We start from the raw sequence: 23,042 nt of genomic DNA, 5'->3' as shown, positions 1-23,042 counted from the left end.
AAGCGACTGCTCAGCGACAGACAAGTCGCATCGGCTGAAAGTAGGCCAGAATGTCAGTCCATGTTGGAGCAGGTTTAGATACAGTCTAAAGTATAGATCTCAAAGTCTGTGCACAGAATTTAGCAAGGGCCTCGCACCTTCTGATGCATCAGGTAGGTGCACAATAGCATAGCCTAACCCTCTGTACTTTGGTCTATATTGATGCGGGACATAGACAGCCAGCTGATGACCAATCCATTAGTGCAATGGATGGCTGGAAGCATTTGTCTTTGCCTTTGCAATACCACAGAAGCAATGCATGGTCAATGTACAGCAATGACACACCTGTGTGAACAGCCAGGAGACCCCCCCCCCCCCCCATGTTATGTTACATAGTTACATAGTTAGTACGGTCGAAAAAAGACATATGTCCATCAAGTTCAACCAGGGAATTAAGGGGTAGGGGTGTGGCGCGATATTGGGGAAGGGATGAGATTTTATATTTCTTCATAAGCATTAATCTTATTTTGTCAATTAGGAACATTCAGCACCCACCCGCTATCAAGGCAGCTGCCTATCATGTCATGCCCTACCTGCACAGGTGTGCTGGCTACTCAAATGATCCAATTAATGAGGCCATTTAGTCAGCAGCAGCAGAAGTCCTGTGCCTGGACGCTCCAACAGCGGCCAGACACAAGCAGAAGCAGAAGCAGCATCAGCATCAGCAGCACCACCTTTTGTTTTTTGGCTGCAGCAGCAGCAAGGCCCACAGGGCTGGCTAGCTGGCTAGCCAGCAAGCAGGTAGCAATGAAAGTAGGAATCTTTCTTTTTAACCCTGTAAGGGGGTGGTGCACTGTACCCGAAGATACTGCCATATCGGGTCAATGCATAGGGCGACGGAAGCAAGCTTCGAAATCGGCCCCCGTTCTCAAAAATCCATTTAATATATGGTCCCCAGATAGGGGACGTATCAGATATTAAACTGATAAGAACAGATTTTTTTTTTTTTTTTTTTTTTTTTACATTTTTATTGAAAAAACTCAAAAACTTAAATACATCACAAAAAATGTTTACAATACATCAAATACTGTTTTCCATAAATGTAAATTCCACATAGCTAATGCTTTTTTCTGCCCATATCTCTTTTTATCAATTAAATAGTACAAGTAAACTTCACTGTATATCATCTTCAAACATTCTTTTTCACAAATAAAATCTCTTTTGAAGACAAGGATATTACGAACTTTCCATAATACATTTTTTGTACAGTTGATAAAAATCCACAAAATTCTCTCTTTTTCTTTCGTAACTCCATCACTTTTGCCATATAAAACAACTTCATGATTTAAAACTTTTAGACCTGTTAGGAATTTCAATAAAGAACCAATTAGTCTAAAAACCTTTTGTGCAAAATAACAATTCCAGAAAAGGTGCAAAACAGTTTCATCTATATTGCAATTTTCCCGGGGACAGACACATACAGCATTTAGACCTCTTCTATATTGGAAAAATCTTACCGGAAGACACTCATGGATAATCATCCATGCTAAATCCTTGTGCTCATTAAAAAGATATGGCTCGTTTACCTTTTTCCATATTTGTACACACCTATTATAAGAAAAATTAGAGACCATACATATTTCTTCTTGCAAATTTAACTGTACTTCTATCTTGCGAGCATCCCTCAAGGTTAACAAGTCAAAGTCTTTAAGGTTATACATACGTATAATTTTTTCTAAGATGGCATAATGTTTAGGCGGAGTTAAAAGTACAGGAGAAGATAATGATAAAAACACCCATTCTCTTTTTCTAAAAATATGTCCCGCAGAGTACTTTAAAAAACAGGACCATACACTTTTCATAAAAAGTCCCCTAAAACACCAACTAAAAAACCTTAAGTATAAAAATTTTCTAATACAGGGAACCTGTTTTCCTCCATTTTTTTGTGACTTATACATAGTATCTCTTTTTAATTTTTCTGCTTTAGAACTCCATAGAAACTCAAAGAGAATCCTCTGAAGTTGCCTAGACATAAGTTCATTAGGAGGATAAATCATATTTAAATAGAGCATAATGGGTATTAGCATAGCCTTAATCACCAAAATTTTACCTTCTAAGGATAATTTCCTAAGGGACCAAAAGTCTACCTTTTTCTTTACCTTTTCTTTTACCATTAGCCAACTTTCCTCACCATTGTTATTTTTATCAAAGATGACTCCAAGGATTTTTATTTTTTCTGACTGTAATTTTAGGTTTGGTATTTGCACGTTTTCCCATTTACCTATATAAAAACAGTCACATTTAGATAAATTAAGTTTAAAAGCAGAAGCTTTACAAAAGAAATCAGTAACATCAACAACTCTTTGTAAAGAGAAGGCACTTTCACAAAAAACATTAATATCATCCATATAGCCACACACTTTAAGGGTGGCATTATTACCTCCAGGAACTGGCACTCCTTTTATTATTTTATCATTCCTTATTAAGTTTAACAGAGGTTCTATTGCACATATAAACAGTATAGGAGACAGAGGGCAGCCTTGCTTTACCCCTGATGATAAATTAATAAAATCTGTAAGGAAACCATTTATTAAAATCCTGCTAAAAGAACCTTTATATAAGAGAGCAATTTGCTTAATAAATATGTTAGGAAAACCCATGCGTTGTAAAACCATCCATAAAAAACAATGTGATACTCTATCGAACGCTTTATGAAAATCTAGAGATAGAATGGCTAGATTTTGATTCCGCTCTTGCTGATACCATATGACGTCCCTAATAGCATTTAAAGGTTCAGCTACACTCCTTCCTGGGACACCACATACCTGATCCACATGGATGACCTTGTACAAAAACGGCTTCATTCTGTTAACAAAAATTTTTGACATAATCTTATAATCAACATTAAGAAGCGTAATTGGTCTCCAATTTTCTAAGCTGTTCCTATCCCCCTTTTTGGGGATCAGAGACACTATACCACTCCTCCAAGATAAAGGTAGAACATCAGAATTAAAAGCCTCCTTAAAAATATTAAGCAAATCATCTTTAAAAATGTCCCAAAAGGTTTTATAAAACTCTACAGGAAGTCCATCAGAACCTGGTGTTTTACCTGTGGATAAACTTTTAGCAGCAATTTCTAATTCTTGGCATCTTACTTCTGTGCAAAGTGCATCTTGGTCCTCCTTACTTAAACCACAATCTAAAGTGCTTAGGAGAAAATTAGCAGCAGATATATCAATGGGTTTCTCATTAAACAGATCTTGATAAAAGGATTTAGCTTTGGATAACATTCCTACATTAGTAGTTTCATCCTCAATGTTAATCATTAACTTTTTTGTTTCCATTACCTTTTTAAAAAAGAATCTTGTACACTTTTCATCCTTCTCTTTACATTCAACTTTGGAGTTAAAAATTATTTCTTTCCCTTTGTTAGTTATAGCCTTCTGAATATCACTTTTAACACTTAAAATCAGATCGTCTACATATACACCCAGCTCTTTGAGTTGATAATAGGTTTGTAGTTTTGTGTTAAGATCTCTATACCATTTCAATTTCTCTTTTGTTTTTTTAACACCCATCTTAATAAAATACTCTTTAAATTTTACCTTGCAGAATTCCCACCATGCTAAAAGAGAATTAAAATTAGTCCTTGAGTTCTGCAATTTTTTAAAAAGATAGATAAAATTACATTTAATTTCTTCATCTTCAAGCAAAGAGATATTCAGACGCCAGACTCCTTTGGCTCTGCAAACCCCATCAAACTTACATGTAGCAGATAAAATCTTATGATCTGAAAAAAAGGTAGAAGTCAATTGCATATTCCCATAAAATGCAAATCCAGAAGCAAAAATATAATCAATCCTTGACATATAAAGGCTATTCCCCCAGGTATACCCAGGGTCATTAGGGAAAGAGGTTCTCCACAAATCTTTTAAATTAAAATCAACTATAAAATCCTTTAGTTGTTTTTCAGTCTTATCTTTCCTTTGTTCAGATCCTCCAGCCCGCTCCTCTCCTGCCATTATACAATTAAAATCACCAGCGATGATAAGCGGGGATGAACCCGGTAAATAAAACTGAATTTTCTCTAATAAATCAGATCTTTCATCCTTATCTGGAGAGGCATATACATTTAAAAGTCTCATATTCATGTCATTATAAATAATATGAACGAGCAGGGCTCTACCGGGTACAATGTCTGTGAAGGAGGTAACTTTATACTCACTGCTCTTGAACAGTATGCAAACACCAGTCACTTTCCTCTCATTATCCCCTGACCACACAGACGGGCCAAGAGTCCATTCAGATCTCAAAGATGAATAATTGATATCATAATCAATGGCACATTCCTGTAAAAATAAAATGTCTGTAGGCAAAGAAGACAAGAAAGAAAATAAAGCAGCCCTCCTCTCTGGGCTCTTCAAACTCCTCACATTGAAGGAGGAGATATTAACACTTGGTAGCTCCTGGGTCATTCATTATCCTCAGACAAAGAACCCCAATCTGTAGGTGGTGACACAAATTCCTCAATATTAACAGGGTCGGATGCTGTTATAACCTTTTGGCAGACAATCTCCACGTTCCCCTCGTCCGCACTAACTCGACCACTCCTTTTGATGTTAAGGCCCTTTTCCTCTTTCCGGTCTCTGCTTTTCCTCTTTCGCCGTTCTTCTACATCCATCTCCTCTGTATCCCTTCTGGGCGGTCCAGGACCCTCAACTTCCATGAGAGGAGAACCCCTCACTTCTGTCTCAGGTCCCACGACCTTCCCCGGGGACACAATGCTTTTGGAGACATGAGCCACAGCAGGTATCACAGGAATTCCGGTAGCAGAAGACTCAGGCATCACTTTCAGGGTGTGGGTCTTAGGCACAGGCACAGCATCCATGGAGCTCTTCCTCATCGAGGGACCAGCCGACGTAGCCACAATATTGGCCCAGGAGCGTTGAGGACAATCCTTAAAAGCGTGTCCTTTCTGCTTACACACATTACACAGAATCTCATTTTGACAGTCCAAAGTGGTGTGGCCTTTTTGGCCACATCTTTTGCAAATAACCACTTCCTCTTTGCAAGATTCTTGTGTATGACCATATTCATGGCATTTCCTGCAATAATACGGCATCCCAGGGTAGAATAAATAGCCACGTTTACGCCCAATTAAAAAATTTGCAGGTGGGCGACACAGACCTCCAATTCCTCTCACATCTTCTCTGAACTTAACAGCAAACTTATGCTTTCCAGTCCAAAAGTCCATTGCATTCATTATTTTATGAGAGTATTTGACTTCCGCACAATATTGGTTTAAAAATAAGACAATGTCTCTTATATCCACGTATGGATCGTGCATAGTAACCACCAGTGGAACATCGCCATTAGAATATAGAGCAATGAAAACAAGTCCTTTCATATCCTCCTCATTGGCAAGCTCCCGAACTTTCTCAAACATATGGTCACATGCAGATGCGGAAGTCAAGGTAAGAATGAAAAGTCCTTTACCTGGGTCTTTTAGGCAAAACACATCTTCTCTCTGAATGTGCAATAAATCCAGCATAATTCTCTTGACAAAAAATTCCAAAGTCATCTTCTCCTTTTTCTCCTCATCCACTTCAATACGGAAGGTGTTCTTAATCCGAGTTTCAGTATGCGCAGCAAACCTAAGGGTCGCCATGGGGGATCGCCTTCCCGTTCTTTGTAAGTCCTCCTCCTATAGCAGCATGAGGCTTAAGACGGCTAAAAAACCGCCGATGCCTCAAGGCCGAAGGTTCGACGAACTCAGAGCCCCTTGACAAGATACAAGATCTTAGCCAAAAGGCCGAGAAGCGATAACCGTGAAAGGGGCGGGCCCAACAAGGTGCCCTTCATGGGCACTATCACTGCTTGCTGTCAGGGAGGCTGCCAGACAATTTTCCATGCACACTCTGGGCTGGGGGGCAGTCAACCACCAGTACACACAGCAGAACCTAAACCCATACCATTATTGCTAAGCAGCAAGACAGGGGCCCATTGCACTCCCACGGGGCCTTTTTAAATGCAATCCATAACCCGGATTTGCCAGGAACCCTTCTTACTCCTCCTACTTGCATGTGACACTGGGCTTAGGATCTGCATAGGAAACACACACACAAGCACACACCTACCTTTGTTGCCTGCAGATGCCTCCTTGGCTGTCCCCAAACGGTATCAAACCAACACCCACGGGAAGCTGTAAGCATAGAGGACATGCCTGCACCCCATTGGACTTACCTGTGTGGGTTAAACCCGGGTTATTTGACAACCTATGGCGGTGATGGTTCTGCTCAGGCAGAGCAGTGCTGATGCTCCTCATAAAGCTGTCGCTGCTGTGAAGGTTCTAGGTGACATCACAAATCCCTATGGTTACATATACAACAAAGCTGGGTTGTTGTTGTTTACACTCTGCAAGGCCTGTGGAAGTGAGTGACATCATAGCACTGTAGTTCTGAGGGTTCTAGATGGATGCAACAATCTCCTGTTGCTTCTATGAAGGCCATAATAGACGACATCACCAAACAGCTCCATAGTCACATACACAGCAAAGGAGAGATGTTGTTTACACCTAGTGATGTCAGTGGTATTGAGTGACATCACAGCACAGTGCTAAGGCTCCTGGGCCTGGACACAGCAGCGGCTGCAATATCTCAACGGAGAATACGTTTATATATATGTGTGTGTGTGCGCGTATATATATATATATATATATATATATATATATATTTCTCCGCCGAAATCACTTTTAAACCCATTTCCACCTTTTTTTCCCTTCTCTTCCTCTTACTTTTTTTTCACGTTTTTTTACGTTTTTCTCCTTTTCGCCTCTTTTCTGGGCGTATTATTCTTCTTTTTCTTCTTTTTCTTCGTCTAATGCATACCCCATCAGTGCAGCAATGCTTATTCAATACCGCCAGCAGATGGAGACACTGGGGGATAATTTTCTAAGGATTTATACTGATTTTTCCTGTCTGAATTTGTCACACAGAAAGTTGCAGGCCAAATATGTGTGACATTTCTGCGACTTTAGCTTCTAGAGCATTTTTACAACATTATACATAGGTGCTGAATACATAAAAAGCGACTGTTCAGCGACAGACAAGTCGCATCGGCTGAAAGTAGGCCAGAATGTCAGTCCATGTTGGAGCAGGTTTAGATACAGTCTAAAGTATAGATCTCAAAGTCTGTGCACAGAATTTAGCAAGGGCCTCGCACCTTCTGATGCATCAGGTAGGTGCACAATAGCATAGCCTAACCCTCTGTACTTTGGTCTATATTGATGCGGGACATAGACAGCCAGCTGATGACCAATCCATTAGTGCAATGGATGGCTGGAAGCATTTGTCTTTGCCTTTGCAATACCACAGAAGCAATGCATGGTCAATGTACAGCAATGACACACCTGTGTGAACAGCCAGGAGACCCCCCCCCCCCCATGTTATGTTACATAGTTACATAGTTAGTACGGTCGAAAAAAGACATATGTCCATCAAGTTCAACCAGGGAATTAAGGGGTAGGGGTGTGGCGCGATATTGGGGAAGGGATGAGATTTTATATTTCTTCATAAGCATTAATCTTATTTTGTCAATTAGGAACATTCAGCACCCACCCGCTATCAAGGCAGCTGCCTATCATGTCATGCCCTACCTGCACAGGTGTGCTGGCTACTCAAATGATCCAATTAAGGAGGCCATTTAGTCAGCAGCAGCAGAAGTCCTGTGCCTGGACGCTCCAACAGCGGCCAGACACAAGCAGAAGCAGAAGCAGCAGAAGCAGCAGCAGCACCACCTTTTGTTTTTTGGCTGCAGCAGCAGCAAGGCCCACAGGGCTGGCTAGCTGGCTAGCCAGCAAGCAGGTAGCAATGAAAGTAGGAATCTTTCTTTTTAACCCTGTAAGGGGGTGGTGCACTGTACCCGAAGATACTGCCATATCGGGTCAATGCATAGGGCGACGGAAGCAAGCTTCGAAATCGGCCCCCGTTCTCAAAAATCCATTTAATATATGGTCCCCAGATAGGGGACGTATCAGATATTAAACTGATAAGAACAGATACTACACTTGATCTTAGCCAAAAGGCCGAGAAGCGATAACCGTGAAAGGGGCGGGCCCAACAAGGTGCCCTTCATGGGCACTATCACTGCTTGCTGTCAGGGAGGCTGCCAGACAATTTTCCATGCACACTCTGGGCTGGGGGGCAGTCAACCACCAGTACACACAGCAGAACCTAAACCCATACCATTATTGCTAAGCAGCAAGACAGGGGCCCATTGCACTCCCACGGGGCCTTTTTAAATGCAATCCATAACCCGGATTTGCCAGGAACCCTTCTTACTCCTCCTACTTGCATGTGACACTGGGCTTAGGATCTGCATAGGAAACACACACACAAGCACACACCTACCTTTGTTGCCTGCAGATGCCTCCTTGGCTGTCCCCAAACGGTATCAAACCAACACCCACGGGAAGCTGTAAGCATAGAGGACATGCCTGCACCCCATTGGACTTACCTGTGTGGGTTAAACCCGGGTTATTTGACAACCTATGGCGGTGATGGTTCTGCTCAGGCAGAGCAGTGCTGATGCTCCTCATAAAGCTGTCGCTGCTGTGAAGGTTCTAGGTGACATCACAAATCCCTATGGTTACATACACAACAAAGCTGGGTTGTTGTTGTTTACACTCTGCAAGGCCTGTGGAAGTGAGTGACATCATAGCACTGTAGTTCTGAGGGTTCTAGATGGATGCAACAATCTCCTGTTGCTTCTATGAAGGCCATAATAGACGACATCACCAAACAGCTCCATAGTCACATACACAGCAAAGGAGAGATGTTGTTTACACCTAGTGATGTCAGTGGTATTGAGTGACATCACAGCACAGTGCTAAGGCTCCTGGGCCTGGACACAGCAGCGGCTGCAATATCTCAACGGAGAATACGTTTATATATATGTGTGTGTGTGCGCGTATATATATATATATATATATATATATATATATATATATATATATATATATATATATTTCTCCGCCGAAATCACTTTTAAACCCATTTCCACCTTTTTTTCCCTTCTCTTCCTCTTACTTTTTTTTCACGTTTTTTTACGTTTTTCTCCTTTTCGCCTCTTTTCTGGGCGTATTATTCTTCTTTTTCTTCTTTTTTTTCGTCTAATGCATACCCCATCAGTGCAGCAATGCTTATTCAATACCGCCAGCAGATGGAGACACTGGGGGATAATTTTCTAAGGATTTATACTGATTTTTCCTGTCTGAATTTGTCGCACAGAAAGTTGCAGGCCAAATATGTGTGACATTTCTGCGACTTTAGCTTCTAGAGCATTTTTACAACATTATACATAGGTGCTGAATACATAAAAAGCGACTGCTCAGCGACAGACAAGTCGCATCGGCTGAAAGTAGGCCAGAATGTCAGTCCATGTTGGAGCAGGTTTAGATACAGTCTAAAGTATAGATCTCAAAGTCTGTGCACAGAATTTAGCAAGGGCCTCGCACCTTCTGATGCATCAGGTAGGTGCACAATAGCATAGCCTAACCCTCTGTACTTTGGTCTATATTGATGCGGGACATAGACAGCCAGCTGATGACCAATCCATTAGTGCAATGGATGGCTGGAAGCATTTGTCTTTGCCTTTGCAATACCACAGAAGCAATGCATGGTCAATGTACAGCAATGACACACCTGTGTGAACAGCCAGGAGACCCCCCCCCCCCCCCCCATGTTATGTTACATAGTTACATAGTTAGTACGGTCGAAAAAAGACATATGTCCATCAAGTTCAACCAGGGAATTAAGGGGTAGGGGTGTGGCGCGATATTGGGGAAGGGATGAGATTTTATATTTCTTCATAAGCATTAATCTTATTTTGTCAATTAGGAACATTCAGCACCCACCCGCTATCAAGGCAGCTGCCTATCATGTCATGCCCTACCTGCACAGGTGTGCTGGCTACTCAAATGATCCAATTAAGGAGGCCATTTAGTCAGCAGCAGCAGAAGTCCTGTGCCTGGACGCTCCAACAGCGGCCAGACACAAGCAGAAGCAGAAGCAGCAGAAGCAGCACCACCTTTTGTTTTTTGGCTGCAGCAGCAGCAAGGCCCACAGGGCTGGCTAGCTGGCTAGCCAGCAAGCAGGTAGCAATGAAAGTAGGAATCTTTCTTTTTAACCCTGTAAGGGGGTGGTGCACTGTACCCGAAGATACTGCCATATCGGGTCAATGCATAGGGCGACGGAAGCAAGCTTCGAAATCGGCCCCCGTTCTCAAAAATCCATTTAATATATGGTCCCCAGATAGGGGACGTATCAGATATTAAACTGATAAGAACAGATACTACATTTGATGTTAGCCAAAAGGCCGAGAAGCGATAACCGTGAAAGGGGCGGGCCCAACAAGGTGCCCTTCATGGGCACTATCACTGCTTGCTGTCAGGGAGGCTGCCAGACAATTTTCCATGCACACTCTGGGCTGGGGGGCAGTCAACCACCAGTACACACAGCAGAACCTAAACCCATACCATTATTGCTAAGCAGCAAGACAGGGGCCCATTGCACTCCCACGGGGCCTTTTTAAATGCAATCCATAACCCGGATTTGCCAGGAACCCTTCTTACTCCTCCTACTTGCATGTGACACTGGGCTTAGGATCTGCATAGGAAACACACACACAAGCACACACCTACCTTTGTTGCCTGCAGATGCCTCCTTGGCTGTCCCCAAACGGTATCAAACCAACACCCACGGGAAGCTGTAAGCATAGAGGACATGCCTGCACCCCATTGGACTTACCTGTGTGGGTTAAACCCGGGTTATTTGACAACCTATGGCGGTGATGGTTCTGCTCAGGCAGAGCAGTGCTGATGCTCCTCATAAAGCTGTCGCTGCTGTGAAGGTTCTAGGTGACATCACAAATCCCTATGGTTACATACACAACAAAGCTGGGTTGTTGTTGTTTACACTCTGCAAGGCCTGTGGAAGTGAGTGACATCATAGCACTGTAGTTCTGAGGGTTCTAGATGGATGCAACAATCTCCTGTTGCTTCTATGAAGGCCATAATAGACGACATCACCAAACAGCTCCATAGTCACATACACAGCAAAGGAGAGATGTTGTTTACACCTAGTGATGTCAGTGGTATTGAGTGACATCACAGCACAGTGCTAAGGCTCCTGGGCCTGGACACAGCAGCGGCTGCAATATCTCAACGGAGAATACGTTTATATATATGTGTGTGTGTGCGCGTATATATATATATATATATATATATATATATATATATATATTTCTCCGCCGAAATCACTTTTAAACCCATTTCCACCTTTTTTTCCCTTCTCTTCCTCTTACTTTTTTTTCACGTTTTTTTACGTTTTTCTCCTTTTCGCCTCTTTTCTGGGCGTATTATTCTTCTTTTTCTTCTTTTTTTTCGTCTAATGCATACCCCATCAGTGCAGCAATGCTTATTCAATACCGCCAGCAGATGGAGACACTGGGGGATAATTTTCTAAGGATTTATACTGATTTTTCCTGTCTGAATTTGTCGCACAGAAAGTTGCAGGCCAAATATGTGTGACATTTCTGCGACTTTAGCTTCTAGAGCATTTTTACAACATTATACATAGGTGCTGAATACATAAAAAGCGACTGTTCAGCGACAGACAAGTCGCATCGGCTGAAAGTAGGCCAGAATGTCAGTCCATGTTGGAGCAGGTTTAGATACAGTCTAAAGTATAGATCTCAAAGTCTGTGCACAGAATTTAGCAAGGGCCTCGCACCTTCTGATGCATCAGGTAGGTGCACAATAGCATAGCCTAACCCTCTGTACTTTGGTCTATATTGATGCGGGACATAGACAGCCAGCTGATGACCAATCCATTAGTGCAATGGATGGCTGGAAGCATTTGTCTTTGCCTTTGCAATACCACAGAAGCAATGCATGGTCAATGTACAGCAATGACACACCTGTGTGAACAGCCAGGAGACCCCCCCCCCCCCCCCATGTTATGTTACATAGTTACATAGTTAGTACGGTCGAAAAAAGACATATGTCCATCAAGTTCAACCAGGGAATTAAGGGGTAGGGGTGTGGCGCGATATTGGGGAAGGGATGAGATTTTATATTTCTTCATAAGCATTAATCTTATTTTGTCAATTAGGAACATTCAGCACCCACCCGCTATCAAGGCAGCTGCCTATCATGTCATGCCGTACCTGCACAGGTGTGCTGGCTACTCAAATGATCCAATTAAGGAGGCCATTTAGTCAGCAGCAGCAGAAGTCCTGTGCCTGGACGCTCCAACAGCGGCCAGACACAAGCAGAAGCAGAAGCAGAAGCAGAAGCAGCAGAAGCAGCAGCAGCACCACCTTTTGTTTTTTGGCTGCAGCAGCAGCAAGGCCCACAGGGCTGGCTAGCTGGCTAGCCAGCAAGCAGGTAGCAATGAAAGTAGGAATCTTTCTTTTTAACCCTGTAAGGGGGTGGTGCACTGTACCCGAAGATACTGCCATATCGGGTCAATGCATAGGGCGACGGAAGCAAGCTTCGAAATCGGCCCCCGTTCTCAAAAATCCATTTAATATATGGTCCCCAGATAGGGGACGTATCAGATATTAAACTGATAAGAACAGATACTACACTTGATCTTAGCCAAAAGGCCGAGAAGCGATAACCGTGAAAGGGGCGGGCCCAACAAGGTGCCCTTCATGGGCACTATCACTGCTTGCTGTCAGGGAGGCTGCCAGACAATTTTCCATGCACACTCTGGGCTGGGGGGCAGTCAACCACCAGTACACACAGCAGAACCTAAACCCATACCATTATTGCTAAGCAGCAAGACAGGGGCCCATTGCACTCCCACGGGGCCTTTTTAAATGCAATCCATAACCCGGATTTGCCAGGAACCCTTCTTACTCCTCCCACTTGCATGTGACACTGGGCTTAGGATCTGCATAGGAAACACACACACAAGCACACACCTACCTTTGTTGCCTGCAGATGCCTCCTTGGCTGTCCCCAAACGGTATCAAACCAACACCCACGGGAAGCTGTAAGCATAGAGGACATGCCTGCACCCCATTGGACTTACCTGTGTGGGTTAAACCCGGGTTATTTGACAACCTATGGCGGTGATGGTTCTGCTCAGGCAGAGCAGTGCTGATGCTCCTCATAAAGCTGTCGCTGCTGTGAAGGTTCTAGGTGACATCACAAATCCCTATGGTTACATACACAACAAAGCTGGGTTGTTGTTGTTTACACTCTGCAAGGCCTGTGGAAGTGAGTGACATCATAGCACTGTAGTTCTGAGGGTTCTAGATGGATGCAACAATCTCCTGTTGCTTCTATGAAGGCCATAATAGACAACATCACCAAACAGCTCCATAGTCACATACACAGCAAAGGAGAGATGTTGTTTACACCTAGTGATGTCAGTGGTATTGAGTGACATCACAGCACAGTGCTAAGGCTCCTGGGCCTGGACACAGCAGCGGCTGCAATATCTCAACGGAGAATACGTTTATATATATGTGTGTGTGTGCGCGTATATATATATATATATATATATATATATATATATATATATATATATATTTCTCCGCCGAAATCACTTTTAAACCCATTTCCACCTTTTTTTCCCTTCTCTTCCTCTTACTTTTTTTTCACGTTTTTTTTACGTTTTTCTCCTTTTCGCCTCTTTTCTGGGCGTATTATTCTTCTTTTTCTTCTTTTTTTTCGTCTAATGCATACCCCATCAGTGCAGCAATGCTTATTCAATACCGCCAGCAGATGGAGACACTGGGGGATAATTTTCTAAGGATTTATACTGATTTTTCCTGTCTGAATTTGTCGCACAGAAAGTTGCAGGCCAAATATGTGTGACATTTCTGCGACTTTAGCTTCTAGAGCATTTTTACAACATTATACATAGGTGCTGAATACATAAAAAGCGACTGTTCAGCGACAGACAAGTCGCATCGGCTGAAAGTAGGCCAGAATGTCAGTCCATGTTGGAGCAGGTTTAGATACAGTCTAAAGTATAGATCTCAAAGTCTGTGCACAGAATTTAGCAAGGGCCTCGCACCTTCTGATGCATCAGGTAGGTGCACAATAGCATAGCCTAACCCTCTGTACTTTGGTCTATATTGATGCGGGACATAGACAGCCAGCTGATGACCAATCCATTAGTGCAATGGATGGCTGGAAGCATTTGTCTTTGCCTTTGCAATACCACAGAAGCAATGCATGGTCAATGTACAGCAATGACACACCTGTGTGAACAGCCAGGAGACCCCCCCCCCCCCATGTTATGTTACATAGTTACATAGTTAGTACGGTCGAAAAAAGACATATGTCCATCAAGTTCAACCAGGGAATTAAGGGGTAGGGGTGTGGCGCGATATTGGGGAAGGGATGAGATTTTATATTTCTTCATAAGCATTAATCTTATTTTGTCAATTAGGAACATTCAGCACCCACCCGCTATCAAGGCAGCTGCCTATCATGTCATGCCCTACCTGCACAGGTGTGCTGGCTACTCAAATGATCCAATTAAGGAGGCCATTTAGTCAGCAGCAGCAGAAGTCCTGTGCCTGGACGCTCCAACAGCGGCCAGACACAAGCAGAAGCAGAAGCAGCAGAAGCAGCAGCAGCACCACCTTTTGTTTTTTGGCTGCAGCAGCAGCAAGGCCCACAGGGCTGGCTAGCTGGCTAGCCAGCAAGCAGGTAGCAATGAAAGTAGGAATCTTTCTTTTTAACCCTGTAAGGGGGTGGTGCACTGTACCCGAAGATACTGCCATATCGGGTCAATGCATAGGGCGACGGAAGCAAGCTTCGAAATCGGCCCCCGTTCTCAAAAATCCATTTAATATATGGTCCCCAGATAGGGGACGTATCAGATATTAAACTGATAAGAACAGATACTACACTTGATCTTAGCCAAAAGGCCGAGAAGCGATAACCGTGAAAGGGGCGGGCCCAACAAGGTGCCCTTCATGGGCACTATCACTGCTTGCTGTCAGGGAGGCTGCCAGACAATTTTCCATGCACACTCTGGGCTGGGGGGCAGTCAACCACCAGTACACACAGCAGAACCTAAACCCATACCATTATTGCTAAGCAGCAAGACAGGGGCCCATTGCACTCCCACGGGGCCTTTTTAAATGCAATCCATAACCCGGATTTGCCAGGAACCCTTCTTACTCCTCCTACTTGCATGTGACACTGGGCTTAGGATCTGCATAGGAAACACACACACAAGCACACACCTACCTTTGTTGCCTGCAGATGCCTCCTTGGCTGTCCCCAAACGGTATCAAACCAACACCCACGGGAAGCTGTAAGCATAGAGGACATGCCTGCACCCCATTGGACTTACCTGTGTGGGTTAAACCCGGGTTATTTGACAACCTATGGCGGTGATGGTTCTGCTCAGGCAGAGCAGTGCTGATGCTCCTCATAAAGCTGTCGCTGCTGTGAAGGTTCTAGGTGACATCACAAATCCCTATGGTTACATACACAACAAAGCTGGGTTGTTGTTGTTTACACTCTGCAAGGCCTGTGGAAGTGAGTGACATCATAGCACTGTAGTTCTGAGGGTTCTAGATGGATGCAACAATCTCCTGTTGCTTCTATGAAGGCCATAATAGACGACATCACCAAACAGCTCCATAGTCACATACACAGCAAAGGAGAGATGTTGTTTACACCTAGTGATGTCAGTGGTATTGAGTGACATCACAGCACAGTGCTAAGGCTCCTGGGCCTGGACACAGCAGCGGCTGCAATATCTCAACGGAGAATACGTTTATATATATGTGTGTGTGTGCGCGTATATATATATATATATATATATATATATATATATATATATTTCTCCGCCGAAATCACTTTTAAACCCATTTCCACCTTTTTTTCCCTTCTCTTCCTCTTACTTTTTTTTCACGTTTTTTTACGTTTTTCTCCTTTTCGCCTCTTTTCTGGGCGTATTATTCTTCTTTTTCTTCTTTTTTTTCGTCTAATGCATACCCCATCAGTGCAGCAATGCTTATTCAATACCGCCAGCAGATGGAGACACTGGGGGATAATTTTCTAAGGATTTATACTGATTTTTCCTGTCTGAATTTGTCGCACAGAAAGTTGCAGGCCAAATATGTGTGACATTTCTGCGACTTTAGCTTCTAGAGCATTTTTACAACATTATACATAGGTGCTGAATACATAAAAAGCGACTGTTCAGCGACAGACAAGTCGCATCGGCTGAAAGTAGGCCAGAATGTCAGTCCATGTTGGAGCAGGTTTAGATACAGTCTAAAGTATAGATCTCAAAGTCTGTGCACAGAATTTAGCAAGGGCCTCGCACCTTCTGATGCATCAGGTAGGTGCACAATAGCATAGCCTAACCCTCTGTACTTTGGTCTATATTGATGCGGGACATAGACAGCCAGCTGATGACCAATCCATTAGTGCAATGGATGGCTGGAAGCATTTGTCTTTGCCTTTGCAATACCACAGAAGCAATGCATGGTCAATGTACAGCAATGACACACCTGTGTGAACAGCCAGGAGACCCCCCCCCCCATGTTATGTTACATAGTTACATAGTTAGTACGGTCGAAAAAAGACATATGTCCATCAAGTTCAACCAGGGAATTAAGGGGTAGGGGTGTGGCGCGATATTGGGGAAGGGATGAGATTTTATATTTCTTCATAAGCATTAATCTTATTTTGTCAATTAGGAACATTCAGCACCCACCCGCTATCAAGGCAGCTGCCTATCATGTCATGCCCTACCTGCACAGGTGTGCTGGCTACTCAAATGATCCAATTAAGGAGGCCATTTAATCAGCAGCAGCAGAAGTCCTGTGCCTGGACGCTCCAACAGCGGCCAGACACAAGCAGAAGCAGAAGCAGCAGAAGCAGCAGCAGCACCACCTTTTGTTTTTTGGCTGCAGCAGCAGCAAGGCCCACAGGGCTGGCTAGCTGGCTAGCCAGCAAGCAGGTAGCAATGAAAGTAGGAATCTTTCTTTTTAACCCTGTAAGGGGGTGGTGCACTGTACTCGAAGATACTGCCATATCGGGTCAATGCATAGGGCGACGGAAGCAAGCTTCGAAATCGGCCCCCGTTCTCAAAAATCCATTTAATATATGGTCCCCAGATAGGGGACGTATCAGATATTAAACTGATAAGAACAGATACTACACTTGATCTTAGCCAAAAGGCCGAGAAGCGATAACCGTGAAAGGGGCGGGCCCAACAAGGTGCCCTTCATGGGCACTATCACTGCTTGCTGTCAGGGAGGCTGCCAGACAATTTTCCATGCACACTCTGGGCTGGGGGGCAGTCAACCACCAGTACACACAGCAGAACCTAAACCCATACCATTATTGCTAAGCAGCAAGACAGGGGCCCATTGCACTCCCACGGGGCCTTTTTAAATGCAATCCATAACCCGGATTTGCCAGGAACCCTTCTTACTCCTCCTACTTGCATGTGACACTGGGCTTAGGATCTGCATAGGAAACACACACACAAGCACACACCTACCTTTGTTGCCTGCAGATGCCTCCTTGGCTGTCCCCAAACGGTATCAAACCAACACCCACGGGAAGCTGTAAGCATAGAGGACATGCCTGCACCCCATTGGACTTACCTGTGTGGGTTAAACCCGGGTTATTTGACAACCTATGGCGGTGATGGTTCTGCTCAGGCAGAGCAGTGCTGATGCTCCTCATAAAGCTGTCGCTGCTGTGAAGGTTCTAGGTGACATCACAAATCCCTATGGTTACATATACAACAAAGCTGGGTTGTTGTTGTTTACACTCTGCAAGGCCTGTGGAAGTGAGTGACATCATAGCACTGTAGTTCTGAGGGTTCTAGATGGATGCAACAATCTCCTGTTGCTTCTATGAAGGCCATAATAGACGACATCACCAAACAGCTCCATAGTCACATACACAGCAAAGGAGAGATGTTGTTTACACCTAGTGATGTCAGTGGTATTGAGTGACATCACAGCACAGTGCTAAGGCTCCTGGGCCTGGACACAGCAGCGGCTGCAATATCTCAACGGAGAATACGTTTATATATATGTGTGTGTGTGCGCGTATATATATATATATATATATATATATATATATATATATATTTCTCCGCCGAAATCACTTTTAAACCCATTTCCACCTTTTTTTCCCTTCTCTTCCTCTTACTTTTTTTTCACGTTTTTTTACGTTTTTCTCCTTTTCGCCTCTTTTCTGGGCGTATTATTCTTCTTTTTCTTCTTTTTCTTCGTCTAATGCATACCCCATCAGTGCAGCAATGCTTATTCAATACCGCCAGCAGATGGAGACACTGGGGGATAATTTTCTAAGGATTTATACTGATTTTTCCTGTCTGAATTTGTCGCACAGAAAGTTGCAGGCCAAATATGTGTGACATTTCTGCGACTTTAGCTTCTAGAGCATTTTTACAACATTATACATAGGTGCTGAATACATAAAAAGCGACTGTTCAGCGACAGACAAGTCGCATCGGCTGAAAGTAGGCCAGAATGTCAGTCCATGTTGGAGCAGGTTTAGATACAGTCTAAAGTATAGATCTCAAAGTCTGTGCACAGAATTTAGCAAGGGCCTCGCACCTTCTGATGCATCAGGTAGGTGCACAATAGCATAGCCTAACCCTCTGTACTTTGGTCTATATTGATGCGGGACATAGACAGCCAGCTGATGACCAATCCATTAGTGCAATGGATGGCTGGAAGCATTTGTCTTTGCCTTTGCAATACCACAGAAGCAATGCATGGTCAATGTACAGCAATGACACACCTGTGTGAACAGCCAGGAGACCCCCCCCCCCCCCCATGTTATGTTACATAGTTACATAGTTAGTACGGTCGAAAAAAGACATATGTCCATCAAGTTCAACCAGGGAATTAAGGGGTAGGGGTGTGGCGCGATATTGGGGAAGGGATGAGATTTTATATTTCTTCATAAGCATTAATCTTATTTTGTCAATTAGGAACATTCAGCACCCACCCGCTATCAAGGCAGCTGCCTATCATGTCATGCCCTACCTGCACAGGTGTGCTGGCTATTTAAATGATCCAATTAAGGAGGCCATTTAGTCAGCAGCAGCAGAAGTCCTGTGCCTGGACGCTCCAACAGCGGCCAGACACAAGCAGAAGCAGAAGCAGCAGAAGCAGCAGCAGCAGCACCTTTTGTTTTTTGGCTGCAGCAGCAGCAAGGCCCACAGGGCTGGCTAGCTGGCTAGCCAGCAAGCAGGTAGCAATGAAAGTAGGAATCTTTCTTTTTAACCCTGTAAGGGGGTGGTGCACTGTACCCGAAGATACTGCCATATCGGGTCAATGCATAGGGCGACGGAAGCAAGCTTCGAAATCGGCCCCCGTTCTCAAAAATCCATTTAATATATGGTCCCCAGATAGGGGACGTATCAGATATTAAACTGATAAGAACAGATACTACACTTGATCTTAGCCAAAAGGCCGAGAAGCGATAACCGTGAAAGGGGCGGGCCCAACAAGGTGCCCTTCATGGGCACTATCACTGCTTGCTGTCAGGGAGGCTGCCAGACAATTTTCCATGCACACTCTGGGCTGGGGGGCAGTCAACCACCAGTACACACAGCAGAACCTAAACCCATACCATTATTGCTAAGCAGCAAGACAGGGGCCCATTGCACTCCCACGGGGCCTTTTTAAATGCAATCCATAACCCGGATTTGCCAGGAACCCTTCTTACTCCTCCTACTTGCATGTGACACTGGGCTTAGGATCTGCATAGGAAACACACACACAAGCACACACCTACCTTTGTTGCCTGCAGATGCCTCCTTGGCTGTCCCCAAACGGTATCAAACCAACACCCACGGGAAGCTGTAAGCATAGAGGACATGCCTGCACCCCATTGGACTTACCTGTGTGGGTTAAACCCGGGTTATTTGACAACCTATGGCGGTGATGGTTCTGCTCAGGCAGAGCAGTGCTGATGCTCCTCATAAAGCTGTCGCTGCTGTGAAGGTTCTAGGTGACATCACAAATCCCTATGGTTACATACACAACAAAGCTGGGTTGTTGTTGTTTACACTCTGCAAGGCCTGTGGAAGTGAGTGACATCATAGCACTGTAGTTCTGAGGGTTCTAGATGGATGCAACAATCTCCTGTTGCTTCTATGAAGGCCATAATAGACGACATCACCAAACAGCTCCATAGTCACATACACAGCAAAGGAGAGATGTTGTTTACACCTAGTGATGTCAGTGGTATTGAGTGACATCACAGCACAGTGCTAAGGCTCCTGGGCCTGGACACAGCAGCGGCTGCAATATCTCAACGGAGAATACGTTTATATATATGTGTGTGTGTGCGCGTATATATATATATATATATATATATATATATATATATATATTTCTCCGCCGAAATCACTTTTAAACCCATTTCCACCTTTTTTTCCCTTCTCTTCCTCTTACTTTTTTTTCACGTTTTTTTACGTTTTTCTCCTTTTCGCCTCTTTTCTGGGCGTATTATTCTTCTTTTTCTTCTTTTTTTTTCATCTAATGCATACCCCATCAGTGCAGCAATGCTTATTCAATACCGCCAGCAGATGGAGACACTGGGGGATAATTTTCTAAGGATTTATACTGATTTTTCCTGTCTGAATTTGTCGCACAGAAAGTTGCAGGCCAAATATGTGTGACATTTCTGCGACTTTAGCTTCTAGAGCATTTTTACAACATTATACATAGGTGCTGAATACATAAAAAGCGACTGTTCAGCGACAGACAAGTCGCATCGGCTGAAAGTAGGCCAGAATGTCAGTCCATGTTGGAGCAGGTTTAGATACAGTCTAAAGTATAGATCTCAAAGTCTGTGCACAGAATTTAGCAAGGGCCTCGCACCTTCTGATGCATCAGGTAGGTGCACAATAGCATAGCCTAACCCTCTGTACTTTGGTCTATATTGATGCGGGACATAGACAGCCAGCTGATGACCAATCCATTAGTGCAATGGATGGCTGGAAGCATTTGTCTTTGCCTTTGCAATACCACAGAAGCAATGCATGGTCAATGTACAGCAATGACACACCTGTGTGAACAGCCAGGAGACCCCCCCCCCATGTTATGTTACATAGTTACATAGTTAGTACGGTCGAAAAAAGACATATGTCCATCAAGTTCAACCAGGGAATTAAGGGGTAGGGGTGTGGCGCGATATTGGGGAAGGGATGAGATTTTATATTTCTTCATAAGCATTAATCTTATTTTGTCAATTAGGAACATTCAGCACCCACCCGCTATCAAGGCAGCTGCCTATCATGTCATGCCCTACCTGCACAGGTGTGCTGGCTACTCAAATGATCCAATTAAGGAGGCCATTTAGTCAGCAGCAGCAGAAGTCCTGTGCCTGGACGCTCCAACAGCGGCCAGACACAAGCAGAAGCAGAAGCAGCAGAAGCAGCAGCAGCACCACCTTTTGTTTTTTGGCTGCAGCAGCAGCAAGGCCCACAGGGCTGGCTAGCTGGCTAGCCAGCAAGCAGGTAGCAATGAAAGTAGGAATCTTTCTTTTTAACCCTGTAAGGGGGTGGTGCACTGTACCCGAAGATACTGCCATATCGGGTCAATGCATAGGGCGACGGAAGCAAGCTTCGAAATCGGCCCCCGTTCTCAAAAATCCATTTAATATATGGTCCCCAGATAGGGGACGTATCAGATATTAAACTGATAAGAACAGATACTACACTTGATCTTAGCCAAAAGGCCGAGAAGCGATAACCGTGAAAGGGGCGGGCCCAACAAGGTGCCCTTCATGGGCACTATCACTGCTTGCTGTCAGGGAGGCTGCCAGACAATTTTCCATGCACACTCTGGGCTGGGGGGCAGTCAACCACCAGTACACACAGCAGAACCTAAACCCATACCATTATTGCTAAGCAGCAAGACAGGGGCCCATTGCACTCCCACGGGGCCTTTTTAAATGCAATCCATAACCCGGATTTGCCAGGAACCCTTCTTACTCCTCCTACTTGCATGTGACACTGGGCTTAGGATCTGCATAGGAAACACACACACAAGCACACACCTACCTTTGTTGCCTGCAGATGCCTCCTTGGCTGTCCCCAAACGGTATCAAACCAACACCCACGGGAAGCTGTAAGCATAGAGGACATGCCTGCACCCCATTGGACTTACCTGTGTGGGTTAAACCCGGGTTATTTGACAACCTATGGCGGTGATGGTTCTGCTCAGGCAGAGCAGTGCTGATGCTCCTCATAAAGCTGTCGCTGCTGTGAAGGTTCTAGGTGACATCACAAATCCCTATGGTTACATACACAACAAAGCTGGGTTGTTGTTGTTTACACTCTGCAAGGCCTGTGGAAGTGAGTGACATCATAGCACTGTAGTTCTGAGGGTTCTAGATGGATGCAACAATCTCCTGTTGCTTCTATGAAGGCCATAATAGACGACATCACCAAACAGCTCCATAGTCACATACACAGCAAAGGAGAGATGTTGTTTACACCTAGTGATGTCAGTGGTATTGAGTGACATCACAGCACAGTGCTAAGGCTCCTGGGCCTGGACACAGCAGCGGCTGCAATATCTCAACGGAGAATACGTTTATATATATGTGTGTGTGTGCGCGTATATATATATATATATATATATATATATATATATATATATTTCTCCGCCGAAATCACTTTTAAACCCATTTCCACCTTTTTTTCCCTTCTCTTCCTCTTACTTTTTTTTCACGTTTTTTTACGTTTTTCTCCTTTTCGCCTCTTTTCTGGGCGTATTATTCTTCTTTTTCTTCTTTTTTTTCGTCTAATGCATACCCCATCAGTGCAGCAATGCTTATTCAATACCGCCAGCAGATGGAGACACTGGGGGATAATTTTCTAAGGATTTATACTGATTTTTCCTGTCTGAATTTGTCGCACAGAAAGTTGCAGGCCAAATATGTGTGACATTTCTGCGACTTTAGCTTCTAGAGCATTTTTACAACATTATACATAGGTGCTGAATACATAAAAAGC

The 23,042-nt window shown here is 44.0% G+C and overlaps 8 non-coding genes across 8 annotated transcripts; all 8 read right to left on the bottom strand.

Annotated features, from left to right (window-relative positions):
- Positions 1-822: 822 nt before the first annotated feature.
- Positions 823-1,022, bottom strand: LOC130308149 (U2 spliceosomal RNA). The gene has a single exon (XR_008857195.1). It is a non-coding gene; the product is annotated as a U2 spliceosomal RNA (small nuclear RNA).
- Positions 1,023-7,883: 6,861 nt separating this feature from the next.
- On the bottom strand, positions 7,884-8,074 carry LOC130308128 (U2 spliceosomal RNA). The gene has a single exon (XR_008857176.1). It is a non-coding gene; the product is annotated as a U2 spliceosomal RNA (small nuclear RNA).
- Positions 8,075-10,174: 2,100 nt separating this feature from the next.
- Positions 10,175-10,365, bottom strand: LOC130308147 (U2 spliceosomal RNA). The gene has a single exon (XR_008857193.1). It is a non-coding gene; the product is annotated as a U2 spliceosomal RNA (small nuclear RNA).
- A 2,101-nt stretch (positions 10,366-12,466) lies between these two features.
- Positions 12,467-12,657, bottom strand: LOC130308127 (U2 spliceosomal RNA). The gene has a single exon (XR_008857175.1). It is a non-coding gene; the product is annotated as a U2 spliceosomal RNA (small nuclear RNA).
- Positions 12,658-14,752: 2,095 nt separating this feature from the next.
- On the bottom strand, positions 14,753-14,943 carry LOC130308126 (U2 spliceosomal RNA). The gene has a single exon (XR_008857174.1). It is a non-coding gene; the product is annotated as a U2 spliceosomal RNA (small nuclear RNA).
- Positions 14,944-17,027: 2,084 nt separating this feature from the next.
- LOC130308143 (U2 spliceosomal RNA) lies at positions 17,028-17,218 on the bottom strand. The gene has a single exon (XR_008857190.1). It is a non-coding gene; the product is annotated as a U2 spliceosomal RNA (small nuclear RNA).
- A 2,088-nt stretch (positions 17,219-19,306) lies between these two features.
- Positions 19,307-19,497, bottom strand: LOC130308125 (U2 spliceosomal RNA). The gene has a single exon (XR_008857173.1). It is a non-coding gene; the product is annotated as a U2 spliceosomal RNA (small nuclear RNA).
- Positions 19,498-21,581: 2,084 nt separating this feature from the next.
- On the bottom strand, positions 21,582-21,772 carry LOC130308124 (U2 spliceosomal RNA). Its single transcript, XR_008857172.1, has one exon. It is a non-coding gene; the product is annotated as a U2 spliceosomal RNA (small nuclear RNA).
- Positions 21,773-23,042: the final 1,270 nt, after the last annotated feature.

The sequence above is a fragment of the Hyla sarda genome, unplaced genomic scaffold (assembly GCF_029499605.1).
Source record: "Hyla sarda isolate aHylSar1 unplaced genomic scaffold, aHylSar1.hap1 scaffold_1462, whole genome shotgun sequence".
Classification (NCBI taxonomy): Eukaryota; Metazoa; Chordata; class Amphibia; order Anura; family Hylidae; genus Hyla; species Hyla sarda.
Note: the sequence above shows the minus strand (reverse complement) of the source record. Positions and strands in the feature narration are given on the sequence as shown.